Source organism: Phyllobates terribilis, unplaced genomic scaffold (genome assembly GCF_046119375.1).
Source record: "Phyllobates terribilis strain yellow unplaced genomic scaffold, ASM4611937v1 Scaffold_4__5_contigs__length_816908805, whole genome shotgun sequence".
In the NCBI taxonomy this organism is placed as follows: domain Eukaryota; kingdom Metazoa; phylum Chordata; class Amphibia; order Anura; family Dendrobatidae; genus Phyllobates; species Phyllobates terribilis.
This window is the reverse complement of record NW_027362764.1, coordinates 661,511,092-661,524,258: the sequence shown is the minus strand read 5'-3', so window position 1 is coordinate 661,524,258 and position 13,167 is coordinate 661,511,092. Positions and strand designations below refer to the sequence as shown.

Below are 13,167 nucleotides of genomic sequence, written 5' to 3'. Positions count from 1 at the left end.
GTTTAGGAGTGATAAGGGAAGAATTTGTTTGTTTGTCAGTTAAACTCATTGATGGTGATGTGTGTCAGGGCTCTTTATATCACTGTAAGCAATTGCAGACACCTGTGCTAATTAGTTTGGCAGGTGTGTCCAATGAAAGGCAAGACTATTTAAGAAGGCTCTCTCACATTATTAAGCAGCCTACATTTTCTGCCAAAATGGGAAAGAAAAAGGATGTGTCGGCTGCTGAGAAGCAACAAATTGTGGAGTGTTTAGGTCAAGGCATGACTACAATCAACATTGTGCGATGATCAGGATGAAGTGTCTTGGCAATCAAGAAGTATGTAGCTGATTCACAGTACACACGTGTGCGTGCTGATAAGGGCAAATTGAGGACTCTTTCCTACAGGCAATTACGTCAGGTTGAAAGAGCAGCGGCAAAAAAGCCTTGTCATAGCAGCAGACAAGTTTTTGAAGCTGCTTGTGCCTCCAACGTCCCCCGAACAACAAGATGCAGGGTCCTTCAGAGGTTTGCAGCTGTGCATACGCCATCCTGTCGACCTCCTCTATCCACTTCACACAAGCAGAAACGGCTCCAGTGGGCCAAACATTACATGAAGACTGATTTCAAAACTGTTTTGTTCACGGATGAGTGCCGTGCAGTGCTCGATGGTCCAGATGGATGGAGTGGAGGATGGCTGGTTGATGGACACCCCACGCAAACACGGCTACAGCGCCAACAAGGAGGAGGTGGAGTAATGTTTTGGGCTGGAATCATGGGGAGAGAGATTGTCGGCCCCTTTAGGATCCCTGAAGGCGCTAAAGATGAACTCTATAATGTATGTGGATTTTCTCAAACAGCACTTCCTGCCATGGTTCAAGAAGAAGAACCGTGTATTTCACAGCAAGATCATTTTTCTGCATGATAATGCACCATCTCATGCTGCACATAAAACATCTGCATCTCTGGCTGATATGGGCATAAAAGGGGACAAACTTATGGTGTGACCTCCATGCTCCCCTGACCTCTACCCCATTCCGAACCTTTGGAGCATCATTAAAAGGAGTGTCTATGATGGCGGGAGGCAGTTCACATCTAAGCAACAGCTCTGGGAGGGTATTCTGTCCTCATGCAAAACAATTGAAGCAGAAACCATCCAAAACCTGACAAATTCAATGGATGAGAGAGTTCAGAAGCTCCTTTCGAACAAGGGGTCCTATGTGAAAATGTAACATCACCTAGAATAAAGTTTTGAGTTGAAAACTGTTTGATTTCAGTTTCTAACAACCTGCTAATGCTTATAATTTCAAAAATGGCCATTTTTTTGGTCTTTATTAAAATGAAAAGGTTGATCGAAAAGTTTGGGGGATCTAAGAGTGTGGCAACCCAGTAGTCATGATTACTTCGAATTCTGACAATATGAGGGTCATGCTGCAGGTAGTGCAGCAAGAAGGCACTTATGTGTCTTGCGCATCTCGGAGCCCCAAAATTATTTTCCGGGCTAGATGCAGCTAAAAATTATTTTTAATTTTAAATCTGGTGGAGCTTATTATAGATGGCCTAATAGGATCAGTGCTGCACACTGCTACAAAGCCCAAATTATTTTCCAGTCAAGATACAGATAAACATGATTAGTAATTTGAAAGCTTAAAACGGTTGGTAGGGTGATTTTAACCAATCATCAAGCTTTTACTCTCCCCAGGATGACACAGGGGTAGAAAAGTCGTTTCGGATCCATGATTTGTTCATCTTTATGAACGTGAGTCTGTCTACATTATCAGTGGAGAGCCGCGTGCGCTTATCTGTCAGCACACCACCAGCAGCGCTGAACACACGTTCAGACAGAACGCTGGCTGCGGGGCATGACAAGATCTCCAAGGCGTAAGTGGCTAGCTCCGGCCATTTATCCAGATTGGAAGCCCAAAAAGAGCAAGGGTCCAGTGACAAAGTCGTGGCTTCAATGTTTACTTGGAGATACTCCTGTACCATCGTCTCTAGGCGTTGACTATGTGTCAGACTTCTTGTCTCCTGTGGCCTTGCAAAGGATAGGCTAAAAAAGTGGTGAAATGATTCCGCAAAATTGATGTTACCAGCAGATACTGTGGTTCTGTTACGGTTTGAGTGCTGAACACTTGACGGTCCCATGGTTGGCAAGTTGGAACTGTGAGATTCACTACGTGCACCACTGGTATTTTGTGGAAAAGCACATGTAAGATTCTGCAACAGTCTCTGCTGATACTCCTGCATGCGTGCATCCCTTTCTATGGCAGGAATAATTTCTGCAAATTTACTTTTGTACCGGGGATCTAACAGTGTGGCAACCCAGTAGTCAGGATTATTTCTAATTCTCACAATTCGAGGGTCATGTTGCAGGTAGTGCAGCAAGAAGGCACTCATGTGTGTTGCGCATCCAGGAGCACCAAGTCCCTGTTGTGTTGGTGGCGAGGTAACAATCATGCTTCCTTCCTCTGTCCTCTCCCCCCAACCTCGCACAACAGAAATGTGATCAAGGTCTCCCTCATCTGATGAGTCTTCCATCAGTTCGTCCTCCACTTCTTCCTGGGCTCCTGCACCTTCCTCACTAGTTTGGCTGCTACCATGCGCCCTGGTAAAACCATCTCCCCCACCCTCACATGCCTGCCGCCTTGGTGCTGCCGACCTTCTGGACCTTGCAGATGTTAGCCCTTCCGCATACAACTCCTCCTCCTCTACTTCCTCCACCTCCTCTTGTGCCACCACCTGACTCCGAATTCTGTTTAACATGTGCTCCAGCATGTAAATCACCGGAATAGTCATGCTGATAATGGCATCGTCAGCACTAAACATCTTCGTCGCCATTTCAAAACTGTGCAGAAGGGTGCATAGGTCCCTGATCTGAGACCACTCCTCCAGCGTGATTTGCCCCACCTCTGAATCTCGTTGGCCCAGGCTATACGTCAGAACGTATTGCACCAGGGCTTGTCGGTGCTGCCACAGTCACTGCAACATGTGCAGAGTTGAATTCCACCGGGTAGGCACATCGCATTTTAGCCGGTGAAGTGGCAGGCCCAACGACTTCTGTAGAGATGTAAGTCGCTGAGCTGCGGGATGCGAACGGCGGAAGTGAGCACACAGCGACCGTGCCCTCTGCAGAAGGCCATCTAGTCTGGGATAGTGGGCTAAAAATTGCTGGACAACCAGGTTCAACACGTGAGCCATACAAGGCACGTGTGTGACATTGCCCCGGCGAAGGGCCGCACCCAGGTTTGCAGCATTGTTGCACACGGCCTTCCCTGGTTTCAGGTCCAGTGGAGACAACCATTCATGAAATTGGTTCTCCAGAGCTGACCACAACTCCTCAGCTGTGTGACTCACATTTCCCAGACATTTCAATGTAAAAACCGCCCTACTGCCAGCATAGTAAGGAGGTGTGCAGGATCCCTTCTGCGCAGTTAGAAAGCTTGTGGCATGACCAGACAGGCTTTGGGTGCAGGTGGAAGACCGAGAGGAGGTTGAGGAGGCAGAAGCAGTGGAGGAACTTTGACATAAAGAGGATTGACGCACAACTCGTGGGGACGGCAAGACTTGGACAGCAGCCCCTTGTCCTGCTGTCACCATAGTTACCCAGTGCCCAGTCAGCGACATGTAACGCCCCTGTCCATGCCTACTCGTCCAAGTGTCTGTGGTGAAATGCACCCTGTCACACACAGAGTTTCTCAAAGAAGCGGTGATGTTGTGTGCGACATGCTGGTGGAGCGCAGGCACACCTTTCTTTGAGAAGTAGTGCCGACTGGGCATCTGGTACTGGGGCACTGCGACGGACATAAGGTCTCGAAAATCCTCTGTGTCCACCAGGCGGAAAGGCAGCATTTCTGTAGCCAAGAGCTTGCAGGTGGTGAAATTCAACCTCTTAGCTTTCTCATGGCTAGGAGGAAATGGTCTTTTACTTGTCCACATCTGAGGGACCGAGGGCTGGCTATTGTGCTTAGACGGGGTTGATAAGGGTGTCCCCGGCAAACTGCCGGTCTGTGAGGAAGATGCAGGCGGACATGTTAGGTTGCCTTCATCCAAAGGTGGTGCTATCGATGTCGGACAGCGCTCAACACCAGCTGGTGTTACCACCTCCAAAGAAAATGATGACCTGCCAATCACGCTGGCTGTTGCGGGTAAAGAGGTGGCAGGTCTGCGCCCCAAAACAGGTGTGACTGCTGTCCCCCCAGTCACAGAGGATGAAGAGGCCGCAAATGCACAAGATATGGCAGACGGTGGTTGGCCCGGCCGGCTAGGCCGCATTGTAGCACACTGAGCTTCCCACTGCAACTTATGCTTCATGTCCATGTGCCGGTTCATGCATGAAGTACTCAAACTATGTATTTTTTGGCCTCTACTTAGCTTTTGCTGACAAATGTTACAGATAACACGAGTTGGGTCATCTTTATCGATCTGAAAAAATGCCCAGGCTATGCAAGGCTTAGCACCCATGCGACCTGAAGAGCCACCACGACTTGTGGTGAGAGGCAGAGTTGTGTTTGAGGATGCAGTTGTTGACGTGCTTCCAGTACTACGTCTCTGTCCAGGAAGGCGCAACCTGACCTCGTCGTCACTAGCATCTTCCTCCACCTCCTCTGCTGACCTCATCTCTTGGCTGACTGTGGGTTGACAGTAAGTGGGATCTCCGACCTCATCATCATCACCCTGTGCGTTATCACACCCGTCGTCCTCAGAGCCAACCTGTTCCTGCCCTGACAAAAAACTAAAGTTGTCGCTCCAATCAGGTATTTGAGTCTTATCATCGTCTTCCTCATTGTCTCCACCAACAGGAGTTACAGTTTGGGAATGAGGGTCTACATTATGGTCAGAACCTTCTGCGTCTGGTCCTGGATCCGACTCATAAAGATTCTGGGCATCAGTGCAGATCATTTCCTCGTCTGGATTCACAGAAGCGCTGGAGTCGACCTCTGATTCCCAGGCTATAGTATGAGTAAACAGCTCTGCAGACTCAACCATCTGTTCTACCTCATACTCAGACGGGCAGCTGGAGATTTGGGAGCTGTGAGGAAGCAAGTGCGATTTGGGTGACACCTTTGAGGACTGGAGTATTTGTGATGTTGAAGTTGATGTGGAGGAGAGCCCACTTAAAGGAGCACTTGATATCCGTTGAAGCACCTGCTGTTTTTGTGCCTCATCTGGAATTTGTAGCGATTGGCGTGGCCGTAAGAAAGGGATCTTATCACATTGTCCGCTAAAAGAAGTAGACATTTTAGTTTGGCTGGAAGATGGTCTTTCTTCTGCAGATGTTACTGTTGCTTTAACACCTACCCCACGGACACAACCTTTTTTCCCCTTCCCAACACGCCTATTCCCCTTTCCACCAGCAGCAGGCCTTTTTCCACTCATTTTGGTGGTTAACTAATTCACAACTCTGGAGTTGTTTGCACAAAAAAACAATGGATGGTAACCGAGCAGAGCTGAGTGGCCAAACTGTGGTATTAGGCCAAAACTATTGGCTGGGTTAGATGCAGAAAAAAATTATTTTGAATTTGCAACCTGATGGAGGTCAGTATAGATGGACTAATACAACAAGTCCCACACACAGCTAGAAGCCGAAATATTTTTTCAGAGGTACTGTAGATGCAGATAAAAATTAGTTTTAATTTGCAACCTGATGGAGGTCAGTATAGATGGACTAATAGAGAAAGTCCGACACACTACTAGAAGGCCAAATATTTTTTCAGAGGTAGATGCAGAAAAAAATATATTCAGTTTGCAACCTGATGGAGGTCAGTATAGATGGACTAATAGAACAAGTCCCACACACTGCTAGAAGCCCAAATATTTTTTCAGAGGTACTGTAGATGCAGATAAAAATTAGTTTTAATTTGCAACCTGATGGAGGTCAGTATAGATGGACTAATAGAGAAAGTCCGACACACTACTAGAAGGCCAAATATTTTTTCAGAGGTAGATGCAGAAAAAAATATATTCAGTTTGCAACCTGATGGAGGTCAGTATAGATGGACTAATAGAACAAGTCCCACACACTGCTAGAAGCCCAAATATTTTTTCAGAGGTACTGTAGATACAGATAAAAATTAGTTTTAATTTGCAACCTGATGGAGGTCAGTATAGATGGACTAATAGAGAAAGTCCGACACACTACTAGAAGGCCAAATATTTTTTCAGAGGTAGATGCAGAAAAAAATATATTCAGTTTGCAACCTGATGGAGGTCAGTATAGATGGACTAATAGAACAAGTCCCACACACTGCTAGAAGCCTAAATATTTTTTCAGAGGTACTGTAGATGCAGATAAAAATTAGTTTTAATTTGCAACCTGATGGAGGTCAGTATAGATGGACTAATAGAGAAAGTCCGACACACTACTAGAAGGCCAAATATTTTTTCAGAGGTAGATGCAGAAAAAAATATATTCAGTTTGCAACCTGATGGAGGTCAGTATAGATGGACTAATAGAACAAGTCCCACACACTGCTAGAAGCCCAAATATTTTTTCAGAGGTAGATGCAGAAAAAAATATATTCAGTTTGCAACCTGATGGAGGTCAGTATAGATGGACTAATAGAACAAGTCCCACACACTGCTAGAAGCCCAAATATTTTTTCAGAGGTACTGTAGATGCAGATAAAAATTAGTTTTAATTTGCAACCTGATGGAGGTCAGTATAGATGGACTAATAGAGAAAGTCCGACACACTACTAGAAGGCCAAATATTTTTTCAGAGGTAGATGCAGAAAAAAATATATTCAGTTTGCAACCTGATGGAGGTCAGTATAGATGGACTAATAGAACAAGTCCCACACACTGCTAGAAGCCCAAATATTTTTTCAGAGGTACTGTAGATGCAGATAAAAATTAGTTTTAATTTGCAACCTGATGGAGGTCAGTATAGATGGACTAATAGAGAAAGTCCGACACACTACTAGAAGGCCAAATATTTTTTCAGAGGTAGATGCAGAAAAAAATATATTCAGTTTGCAACCTGATGGAGGTCAGTATAGATGGATTAATAGAACAAGACGCACACACAGCTAGAAGCCCAATATTTTTTCAGAGGTAGATGCAGAAAAAAATATATTCAGTTTGCAACCTGATGGAGGTCAGTATAGATGGACTAATAGAACAAGTCCCACACACTGCTAGAAGCCCAAATATTTTTTCAGTGGTACTGTAGATGCAGATAAAAATTAGTTTTAATTTGCAACCTGATGGAGGTCAGTATAGATGGACTAATAGAGAAAGTCCGACACACTACTAGAAGGCCAAATATTTTTTCAGAGGTAGATGCAGAAAAAAATATATTCAGTTTGCAACCTGATGGAGGTCAGTATAGATGGATTAATAGAACAAGACCCACACACAGCTAGAAGCCCAATATTTTTTCAGAGGTAGATGCAGAAAAAAATATATTCAGTTTGCAACCTGATGGAGGTCAGTATAGATGGACTAATAGAACAAGTCCCACACACAGCTAGAAGCCCAAATATTTTTTCAGAGGTACTGTAGATGCAGATAAAAATTAGTTTTAATTTGCAACCTGATGGAGGTCAGTATAGATGGACTAATAGAATGATGCTATGCCCAAAAGATTTTACTTCACTAGGTGCAGTAAAAAAATTGGTATTCTATACACAGGTGGTATATCTTGCAACACAGATAGGCTACTCCACTGACTAACACACTCTGCAATAGGCCAAAAAGGATTAGCTTTGCTAGATTCAGCCAAATGCTGTGAAAAAAACTTGCACAGCACTGGCACAGACCTGCCTGGCAAAAACTGATAGGAACTCATGTAACCTAGTCCTGAAAAGGACTCCAATTACAATTAGTCTTTACTCCCACAACCTATCTATTTAAGAGCACAGACCTGCCTGATAAAAGTCGTAGGAAATGCTGTAACCTAGTCCTTAAAAGGACTGCAATCACAACTATTCCCTACTCCCAAGCTATCTGTATATTTGTGCGAAAATTGGCTTGAAATTAACAAGGTATAGCGCACACAGCAACAGCGGTGCCGTCTAACACGCAGCTGCAGCAGTGAGAAAATGGTGGCGACGGGGAAAATGGCTTGGTCTTATAGGGCAAGGACATGTGACATACACTGCCAATGACACATGCCCTTGCTTGTGTGAAAAAAAGCACTTCGCTCCGTGTGTGCGCTGCTGATAGGCTGACAGATTGCACCTCCCCACTGTAAATGCGGGAAAGAGAAAAAAAAATGGAGATCTTCATTGTTCCTGCAGAGATCCATCCCCTGCCCCTCCCCCCACCCCGCTGTACACTCAAACTGCGTATTAACATTAATTTTCATCATTACTGAGAAAAAATCCAGTTATGATTTTGGTGCACGAACAGTTATCGAACATAACCTCGAACAGCCGAATTTTTCTCAAATTGTTCGTGTTCGCCGAACGGCTCGAACACCGCCCAAAACAGCTCGAATTTGAGATTGGCGAACAGTTCGAGTAGAACAACGCTCATCTCTACTCAAAACCCAACGTGCAAAAACACGATGAACAAAAAAAATGGGTAAAATACACATAAAAAAATTCTAATTCTTACTTGCTTAGAGTCTGAAATTGAAAGAAATTTGCAAATCACAATAGTTCTTAGGGTGCTTTATAAAAAAAAGCAATTATTATGAAGCTTTGAAATAGAAAAAACAGTATCCCCAGGGAAAAGAAATCTTATTTGTCAACTCAAGCAGGAGGAATAATGATGCCTTATTAATAGGTTTTTTTCAGGGTTGTTCTAATGTACCATTATTAATTGTAGATTCTATTTTACCATTGGACTAGCTGATTGACATCAGTAACCCTTTTTAATTTCCCCAGATGGTAGGCAAAGCAATGGTAAAGTGGAAACGAGAAAAAAAAAATATGCATTATTAATGTTTATATTCAGTAGCCAATTTCCTCCACAAGCCAAGTAATAGTTTAATGAGGTCACATTAACATGCTGCTCACTAGCTACAACACGTGGAGTGTTGATCAAAAATGAGATTAAATCCTCAGAGATTAAGCACATTTAGTGAAATACATGCTCAGGTGTTTGCGAGTCTCACCATGTAATGGCATTTTACCATGCATAATGCGTCTCGTATTACGAATAACATAAAGAAAAAATCAAATAAAACAAAGTAATTTCTGTCAAAAAGTAAAAAAACACTCACCAAGTGCATCATTATAGAGCTAATAGCTTGCCATTTAAGACATTATTGCTATTTAGCAATGTCAAATTTAAAATGTTTTGGGGCTTGATAGATTTTTTTTCTTTTTTTTTTCCTCGAAATGGCTTTTAGATTGTTAGAATGTTTTCTGGTATGTATTCCATTTACGACTTAAGATGCAAGGACGTTTTATACAATTTGTCAGATATTCTGTACTTTGCGGAACAGCTTTTGCTGAAATTTATTTTGATCTATACTTAATAAATTATAATTTTCTTCTCATTTTGTCAGTTAGATTCAAGCAATAAGTGCAATCCCTTGTGACAAGAAAAAGTCTTAAATTACATTTAGAAATCAACTGGGACATGTGATTTAATAATATTACACATTTATGGAAATGGCCATTGTTATGCATTATATTTAGTAGCAGAGCTAATAAGTTTTTTATTTTTAGAATTATTTTTTAAAAGTAGTTGAAATTTATTCCTTTAGAAGGATACAGACATCCAACACATTAGGCAATAATATATTCACAATTCTATATGCTACGAGGCTGACGATTATTGTAACTGGTAAGTAGGAATGAATGCTTTTCAGCACTGTATATGTACTTTACATACTTACAGTGGAGAAAAAAAGTATTTAGTCAACCACCAATTGTGCAAGTTCTCCCACTTAAAAAGATGAGAGAGGCCGGTAATTGACATCATAGTTAGACCTCAACTATGAGAGACAAAATGAGGAGACAAATCCTGAAAATCACATTGTCTGATTTGGAAAGAATTATTTTTCAAATTTTGGTGGAAAATAAGTATTTGATCAATTACAAAAGTTCATCTCAATACTTTGTTATATATCCTTTGTTGGCAATGACAGAGGTCAAACGTTTTCTGTAAGTCTTCACAAGGTTGGCACACACTGTTGCTGGTATGTTGGCCCATTCCTCCATGCAGATCTGCTCTAGAGCAGTGATGTTTCGGGGCCGTCGCTGGGCAACACATACTTTCAACTCCCTCTAAAGGTTATCAGTAGGGTTTAGATCTGGAGACTGGCTAGGCCACTCGAGGTCCTTGAAATGCTTCTTACGAAGCCACTCCTTCATTGCCCTGGCAGTGTGCTTGGGATCATTCTCATGCCGAAAGACCCAGTGCTTCAATGCCCTTGCTGATGGAAGGAAGTTTGCACTCAAAATCTCACGATATATGGCCCCATTCATTCTTTCATGTACACGGATCAGTCGTCTTTGTCCCTTGGCAGAGAAACATCCTCAAAGCATGATGTTGCCACCCCCATGCTTCACAGTAGGTATGATGTTCTTTGGATGCAACTCAGCATTCTTTCTCCTCCAAACACGACGAGTTGTGTTTCTACCAAACAGTTCAACTTTGGTTTCATCTGATCATATGACATTCTCTCAATACTCTTCTGGATCATCCAAATGCTTTCTAGCAAACTTCAGACCGGCCCGGACATGTAATGGCTTAAGCAGGGGGACACGTCTGGCACTGCAGGATCTGAGTCCCTGGCGGCGTAGTGTGTTACTGATGGTAGCCTGTGTAACGTTGGTCCCAACTCTCTGCAGGTTATTCACTAGGTTTCCCCTTGTGGTTCTAGGATTTTTGCTCACCATTCTTGAGATCATTTTGACCCCACGGGGTGAGATCTTGTGTGGAGCCCAAGATCGAGGGAGATTATCAGTGGTCTTGTTTGTCTTCCATTTTCTAATTATTGCTTCCACAGTTGATTTCTTCACACAAAGCTGCTTGCCTATTGCAGATTCAGTCTTCCCAGCCTGGTGCAGGGCCACAATTTTGTTTCTGGTGTCCTTCGACAGCACTTTCGTCTTCACCATAGTGGAGTTTGGAGTGTGACTGTTTGAGGTTGCGGACAGGTGTCTTTTATACTGATAACAAGTTCAAACAGGTGCCAGTACTACAGGTAATGAGTGGAGGAGAGAGGAGCCTCTTAAAGAAGAAGTTACAGGTCTGTGAGAGCCAGAAATCTTGCTTGTTTATAATTGACCAAATACTTATTTTCCACCAAAATTTGAAAAAAAATTATTTCCAAATCAGTCAATGTGATTTTCAGGATTTGTTTTCTCATTTTGTCTCTCAGAGTTGAGGTCTACCTATGATGTCAATTACAGGCCTCTCATCTTTTTAAGTGGGAGAACTTGCACAATTGGTGGCTGACTAAATATCTAAATACTATTTTATTTATAGAATAGTGAAGATACAGTGGGGAAAAAAAGTAACAGAGTTACAGCCTGAAGAATACGGTTCCTTCCAGACAGCTGTAATGTGTACAGAATTTTAGATTACATATTATGGCTGTTTTTTTCCATGCGTTCCCCGGTTCTACTGAACCACATTTATTTCATAGTTAAATAGGTTGAAAAAAGACACAGGTCCATCAAGTTCATACTTTCTCCACCAGTTATACATTCTCTGTCTCTAGATTATTTATTTTTCACAATGCCATTTGGTGTGAGAAAATCATCTAGACTTTTTTTAAACTCTGATATAGTATCTGACATTTCTAGCTCTTGCGGTCAGGCATTTCACAGTTTACTCTAACTGTAAAGAATCCTTTCCTATTAAGATGCTGGAAATGCCTTTCCGCTATACATAATGATTGCCCCCTGGTCCTTTGTATGGTTTTTGGAAGGAATAAGTCATGTGCCAGACCTTCATATTGACCACACATATATTTATACATGAAAATGAGATCTCCTCTGAGACCTTGTTTTTTTAAGCTAAACAAGCCCAACTTTTCTAAACTTTTATGATAGGAGGGGTCTTCTATCCCATGTAATAATCTAGTTTCCTGCCTTACCACTGATATTAACTTTACAACAGTGTTTCCTAAACCCCATCCTCACGGCCCCCCACAGGTCATGTTTTCAGGATCTCCTTAGTATTACACAGGTGAGAGAATTCCTGATGCCTTGATAATACTTCAATCACCTGTGTAATACTAAGGAGATCCTGAAAACATGAACTGTGGGGGTCCGTGAGGATGGGGTTTGGGAAACACTGCTTTGCAATATCCTTTTTAAAATATAGAGCACAAAACAGGATCCAATATTCAAGATGTGGTCTGACGACTGATTTATAGATGGGTAATAGATTGGGATCAAGGGATTTTATCTCTCTTTCTATACACCCTATGATTCTAGAAATGCAAAAGTGGCCTTAAATAGAAACATGTTTCCATTAAAGGGATGTCCATTTCTTTAAAGGGAATCTGTCACCCCCCCTGGGCAATATCAGACCTCTACTATGGCCATACAGGGTATAGAAAAGTAAATCTATACATACCTGTATGGCCCATAGTAGAGGTCTGATTGCAGAGAAATCTGGTTTTATAAAGTTTGTTTTCCAGAGGCTTGGCATCCTCCGGACGCCAAGCAAACCCCTCCTATCTGCTTACTATTCCCATAAATTACCGCCTCTGTGCTAAATTACCATATTCCCCCCTCCCTTGCACGTCACAGGGCCCTGTGACAGGCCCTGTGACGTGCCCTGCCCTGCCTCCCCTCCCCTCCCTTGCATGCACAAAGCGCCGCTCACATGGAGCACGCTTTGTCTCCCTCCGCCCATTTGGCTGCGCACTGCACCGCAGCCTTGTATTGCGCAAGCGAAGGTGAGTCATTGAGACTTCCACTCCGCTGGTAGTATGCAGCCAAACGGGGCCAGAGGGAAACAAAGCGCGCTCCATGGGAGTGGCGCTTTGCGCATGCGTGGATGGTGATGCAGAGCAGGGCACGTCACAGGGCCTGTCATAGAGCCCTGTGACATGCAGGGGAGGGGGGATATGGTAATTTAACACAGAGGTGGCAATTTAGGGGAATAGTAAGCAGATAGGAGAGGTTTGCTTGGTGTCCCCCGGACGCCAAGCCTCTGGAATACAGACTTTATAAAACCAGATTTCTCTGCAATCTGACCTCTGCTATGGGCCATACAGGTAAGTATAGATTTACTTTTCTATCACGTGTATGGCCATAGTAGAGGTCTGATAT

General features: G+C 43.1%; 1 long non-coding RNA gene across 1 annotated transcript in view; it reads right to left on the bottom strand.

Moving 5' to 3' along the window:
- LOC141264477 (uncharacterized) overlaps nucleotides 1-13,167 on the bottom strand; it is a 346,631-nt gene that overhangs the window by 47,963 nt on the left and 285,501 nt on the right. The window lies entirely within an intron of this gene.